Source organism: Rhipicephalus microplus, unplaced genomic scaffold (assembly GCF_043290135.1).
Source record: "Rhipicephalus microplus isolate Deutch F79 unplaced genomic scaffold, USDA_Rmic scaffold_59, whole genome shotgun sequence".
Taxonomy (NCBI): Eukaryota; Metazoa; Arthropoda; class Arachnida; order Ixodida; family Ixodidae; genus Rhipicephalus; species Rhipicephalus microplus.
In genome coordinates this window covers 1,069,748-1,075,747 of record NW_027464632.1, presented here as the reverse complement: position 1 = coordinate 1,075,747, position 6,000 = coordinate 1,069,748, and the positions used below count along the sequence as shown (strand labels likewise).

The 6,000-nt window shown below is 52.8% G+C and overlaps 1 non-coding gene across 1 annotated transcript; it reads left to right on the top strand.

Annotated features, from left to right (window-relative positions):
* The first annotated feature begins 2,021 nt into the window (after window positions 1-2,021).
* Window positions 2,022-2,095, top strand: TRNAT-GGU (transfer RNA threonine (anticodon GGU)). Its single transcript has one exon. It is a non-coding gene; the product is annotated as a tRNA-Thr (tRNA).
* Window positions 2,096-6,000: the final 3,905 nt, after the last annotated feature.

Here is a 6,000-nt window from a genome sequence, read left to right as displayed (position 1 = left end):
CCAAAAGGTTGGAGGTTCGAGCCCACCCGGTGGTGGTGCGGCGCTTTTTTTCTTTGGGCTGATAGCTTTGAAGATATGTTGTGATGGTGGTGAGAGTGGAGCAGGACTGTCTCCGTTGCGCAATTGGCTAGCGTGATCGGCTGTTAACCGAAAGCTTGGAGTTTCGAGCCCACTGGGGACGGTGTGTCGCTTTTTTTTCTTTTCGCTGATAGCTCTGAAGAAATGTCCTGGTGGTGGTGAGAGTGGAGCACGACTGTCTCCGTGACGCAGTTGGCTAGCGCGATTTGCAGTTAACCGAAAAGTTGGAGGTTCGAGCCCACCCGGTGGTGGTGCGGCACTTTTTTTTCTTTGGGCTGATAGCTTTGAAGATATGTTCTGATGGTGGTGAGAGTATAGCAGGACTGCCTCCGTGGCGCAATTTGCTAGCGCGATCGGCTGTTAAACGAAAGGTTGGAGGTTCGAGCCCTCCTGGGAGTGGTGTGTTGCTTTTTTCTTTGCGCTGATAACTTTAGAGACATGTTCTCACGGTGGTGAGATCTGAGCACGACTGTCTCCGTGGCGCAATTGGCCAGCACGTTCGGCTGTTAACCGAAAAATTGGAGGTTTGAGCCCTCCCGGGAGTGGTGTGTTGCTTTTTTCTTTGCGCTGATAGCTTTGAAGATATGTTCTAATGGTGGTGAGAGTGGAGCATGACTGTCTCCGTGGCCCAATTGGCTAGCGCGATCCGCTGTTAACGTAAAGGTTGGAGGTTCGAGCCCACCAGGTGGTGGTGCGGCGCTTTTTTTTCTTTGGGCTGATAGCTCTGAAGAAATGTTCTGACGGTGGTGAGCGTGGAGCACGACTGTCTCCGTGGCGCCATTGGCTAGCGCGATCGGCTTTTAACCGAAAGGTTGGAGGTTCGAGCCCACCCGGTGGTGGTTCGGCGCTTTTTTTTCTTTGGGCTGATAGCTCCGAAGAAATGTTCTTACGGTGGTGAGAGTGGAGCACGACTGTCTCCGTGGCGCAATCGGCTAGCGCTATCGGTATGTTAACCGAAAGGTTGGAGGTTCGAGCCCTTCCGGGAGTGGCGTGTTGCTTTTTTTTCTTTGGGCTGATAGCTTTAAAGATATGTTCTGATGGTGGCTAGAGTGGAGCAGGACTGTCTCCGTGGCGCAATGGGCTAGCGCGTTCGGCCGTTAACCGAAAGGTTGGAGGTTCGAGCACACCCGGTGGTGGTACTGGCTTTTTTCTATGGGCTGATAGCTTTGAAGATATGTTCTGATGGTGGTGAGAGTGCAGCAGGACTTTCTCCGTGGCGCAATTGGCTAGCGCGATCGACTGTTAACCGAAAGGTTGGAGGTTCGAGCCCACCCGGTGGTGGTGCGGCGCTTTTTTTCTTTGGGCTGATAGCTTTGAAGATATGTTCTGATGGTGGTGAGAGTGGAGCAGGACTGTCTCCGTGGCGCAATTGGCTAGCGTGGTCGGCTGTTAACTGAAAGCTTGGAGTTTCGAGCCAACCCGGTAGTGGTGCGGCGCTTTTTTTTCTTTGAGCTGATAGCTTTCAAGATATGTTCTGATGGTGGTGAGAGTAGAGCAGGACTGTCTCCGTGGCGCAATTTGCTAGCGCGATCGGCTGTTAACCGAAAAGTTGGAGTTTCGAGCCCACCCGGGGACGGTGTGTCGCTTTTTTTGCGCTGATTGCTTTGAAGATATTTTCTAATGGTGGTGAGAGTGGAGCACGACTGTCTCCGTGACGCAATTGGCTATCGCGATCGGCTGTAAACCGAAAGGTTGGAGGTTAGAGCCCACCCGGTGGTAGTGCAGCACTTTTTTTTTCTTTGGGCTGATAGCTTTGAAGATATGTTCTGATGGTGGTGAGAGTGGAGCATGACTGTCTCCGTGGCGCAATTGGCTAGCGTGATCGGCTGTTAACCGAAAGCTTGGAGTTTCGAGCCCACCCGGGGATGGTGTGTCGCTTTTTTTTTCTTTACGGTGATAGCTTTGAAGATATGTTCTGATGGTGGTGAGAGTGTAGCAGGACTGTCTCCGTGGCGCAATTGGCTTGCGCGATCGGCTGGTAACCGAGAGGTTGGAGGTTTGAGCCCACCCGGGGACGGTGTGTCGCTTTTTTTTTCGCTGATAGCTTTGAAGATATATTCTGATGGTGGTGAGATTGGAGCACGACTGTGTCCGTGGCGCAATTGGCTAGCGCGATCTGCTGTTGACCGATTGGTTGGAGGTTCGAGCCCACCCGGTGGCGGTGTGGCGCTTCTTATTCTTTGGGCTGATAGCTGTGAAGAAATGTTTTGACGGTGGTGAGAGTGGAGCACGACTGTCTCCGTTGCGCAATTGGCTAGCGTGATCGGCTGTTAACCGAAAGCTTGGAGTTTCGAGCCCACTGGGGACGGTGTGTCGCTTTTTTTGCGCTGATAGCTTTGAAGATATGTTCTGATGGTGGTGAAAGTGGAGCCTCACTGTCTCCTTGGCGCAATTGGCTAGCGCGATCGGCTGTTAGCCGAAAGGTTGGAGGTTCGATCCCACCCAGGGGTGGTGTGGCGCTTTTTTTCTTTGGGCTGATAGCTTTGAAGATATGTTCTGATGGTGGTGAGAGTGTAGCAGGACTGTCTCCGTGGCGCAATTGGCTAGTGCGATCGGCTGTTAACAGAAAGGATGGAGGTTCGAGCCCACCCGGGGGTGGTGCGCCGCTTTTTTTTCTTTGGGCTGATAGCGTTGAAGATATGTTCTGATGTTAGTGAGAGTGGAGCACGACTGTCTCCATGGCGCAATTGGCGAGCACGATCGGCTGTTAACCGAAAGGTTGGAGGTTCGAGCCCACCCGGTGGTAGTGCGGCGCTTTTTTTTCTTTGGGCTGATAGCTTTGAAGATATGTTCTGATGGTGGTGAGAGTGGAGCAGGACTGTCTCCGTTGCGCAATTGGCTAGCGTGAGTGGCTGTTAACCGAAAGCTTGGAGTTTCGAGCCCACTGGGGACGGTGTGTCGCTTTTTTTGCGCTGATAGCTTTGAAGATATGTTCTGAAGGTGGTGAAAGTGGAGCCTCACTGTCTCCGTGGCGCAATTGGCTAGCGCGATCGGCTGTTAGACGAAAGGTTGGAGGTTCGAGCCCACCCGGAGTGGTGCGGCGCTTTTTTTCTTTGGACTGATAGCTTTGAAGATATGTTCTGATGGTGGTGAGAGTATAGCAGGACTGTCTCCATGGCGCAATTGGCTAGCGCGATCGGCTGTTAACCGAGAGGTTGGAGGTTTGAGCCCACCCGGGGACGGTGTGTCGCTTTTTTTTTCTTTTCGCTGATAGCTTTGAAGATATGTTCTGATGGTGGTGAGAGTGGAGCACGACTGTCTCTCTGGCGCAATTGGCTAGCGCGATCTGCTGTTGACTGAAAGGTTGGAGGTTCGAGCCCACCTGGTGGTGGTGCGGCGCTTCTTTTTCTTTGGGCTGATAGCTCTGAAGAAATGTTCTGACGGTGGTGAGCGTGGAGCACGACTGTCTCCGTGGCGCCATTGGGTAGCGCGATCGGCTGTTAACCGAAAGGTTGGAGGTTCGAGCCCACCCGGTGGTGGTTCGGCGCTTTTTTTTCTTTGGGCTGATACCTCCGAAGAAATGTTCTGACGGTGGTGAGAGTGGAGCACGACTGTCTCCGTGGCGCAATTGGCTAGCGATATCGGCTGTTAACCGAAAGGTTGGAGGTTCGAGCCCTCCCGGGAGTGGTGTGTTGCTTTTTCTTCTTTGGGCTGATAGCTTTAAAGATATGTTCTGATGGTGGCTAGAGTGGAGCAGGACTGTCTCCGTGGCGCAATTGGCTAGCGCGTTCGGCCGTTAACCGAAAGGTTGGAGGTTCGAGCACACCCGGTGGTGGTGCTGGCTTTTTTCTATGGGCTGATAGCTTTGAAGATATGTTCTGATGGTGGTGAGAGTGAAGCAGGACTGTCTCCGTGGCGCAATTGGCTAGCGCGAGCGACTGTTAACCGAAAGGTTGGATGTTCGAGCCCACCCGGTGGTGGTGCGGCGCTTATTTCTTTGGGCTGATAGCTTTGAAGATATGTTCTGATGGTGGTGAGAGTGGAGCAGGACTGTCTCCGTGGCGCAATTGGCTAGCGCGATCGGCTGTTAACTGAAAGCTTGGAGTTTCGAGCCCACCCGGTAGTGGTGCGGCGCTTTTTTTTGAGCTGAAAGCTTTGAAGATATGTTCTGATGGTGGTGAGAGTAGAGCAGGACTGTCTCCGTGGCGCAATTTGCTAGCGCGATCGGCTGTTAACCGAAAAGTTGGAGTTTCGAGCCCACCCGGGGACGGTGTGTCGCTTTTTTTTCTTTGCGCTGATTGCTTTGAAGATATGTTCTAATGGTGGTGAGAGTGGAGCACGACTGTCTCCGTGACGCAATTGGCTATCGCGATCGGCTGTTAACAGAAAGAATGGAGGTTCGAGTCCGGCCGGGGGTGGTGCGGCGCTTTTTTTCTTTGGGCTGATAGCTTTGAAGATATGTTCTTATGTTGGTGAGAGTGGAGCACGACTGTCTCCATGGCGCAATTGGCGAGCGCGATCGGCTGTTAACCGAAAAGTTGGAGGTTAGAGCCCACCCGGTGGTAGTGCGGCGCTTTTTTTTTCTTTGGGCTGATAGCTTTGAAGATATGTTCTGATGGTGGTGAGAGTGGAGCATGACTGTCTCCGTGGCGCAATTGGCTAGCGTGATCGGCTGTTAACCGAAAGCTTGGAGTTTCGAGCCCACCCGGGGATGGTGTGTCGCTTTTTTTTCTTTGCGGTGATAGCTTTGAAGATATGTTCTGACGGTGGTGAAAGTGGAGCACGACTGTCTCCGTGGCGCAATAGGCTAGCGCGATCGGCTGTTAGCCGAAAGGTTGGAGGTTCGAGCCCACCCGGGGGTGGTGCGGCGCTTTTTTTCTTTGGGCTGATAGCTTTGAAGATATGTTCTGATGGTGGTGAGAGTGTAGCAGGACTGTCTCCGTGGCGCAATTGGCTTGCGCGATCGGCTGGTAACCGAGAGGTTGGAGGTTTGAGCCCACCCGGGAACGGTGTGTCGCTTTTTTTTCGCTGATAGCTTTGAAGATATGTTCTGATGGTGGTGAGAGTGGAGCACGACTGTGTCCGTGGCGCAATTGGCTAGCGCGATCTGCTGTTGACCGATTGGTTGGAGGTTCGAGCCCACCCGGTGGTGGTGCGGCGCTTCTTTTCCTTGGGCTGATAGCTGTGAAGAAATGTTTTGACGGTGGTGAGAGTGGAGCACGACTGTCTCCGTGGCGCAGTTGGCTAGCACGATTTGCAGTTAACCGAAAAGTTGGAGGTTCGAGCCCACCCGGTGGTGGTGCGGCACTTTTTTTTCTTTGGGCTGATAGCTTCGAAGATATGTTCTGATGGTGGTGAGAGTATAGCAGGACTGTCTCCGTGGCGCAATTTGCTAGCGCGATCGGCTGTTAAGCGAAAGGTTGGAGGTTCGAGCCCTCCCGGGAGTGGTGTGTTGCTTTTATCTTTGCGTAGATAACTTTAGAGACATGTTCTCACGGTGGTGAGATCTGAGCACGACTGTCTCCGTGGCGCCATTGGCTGGCACGTTCGGCTGTTAACCGAACAATTGGAGGTTTCAGCCCTCCCGGGAGTGGTGTGTTGCTTTTTTCTTTGCGCTGAAAGCTTTGAAGATATGTTCTGATGGTGGTGACAGTGGAGCACGACTGTCTCTGTTGCCCAATTGGCTAGCGCGGTCAGCTGTTAACCGAAAGGATGGAGGTTCGAGCCCACCCGGTGGTCGTACGGCGCTTTTTTTTATTTGCACTGATAGCTTTGGAGAAATGTTCTGACGGTGGGGAGATTGGAGCACGACTGTCTCCTTGGCGCAATTGGCTAGCACATTGGGCTGTTAACCGAAAAAATTGGAGTTTCGAGCCCTCCCGGGAGTGGTGTGTCGCTTTTTTCTTTGCGCTGATAGCTTTGAAAATATGTTCTGATGGTGGTGAGACAGGAGCATGACTGTCTCCGTGGCGCAATTGGCTA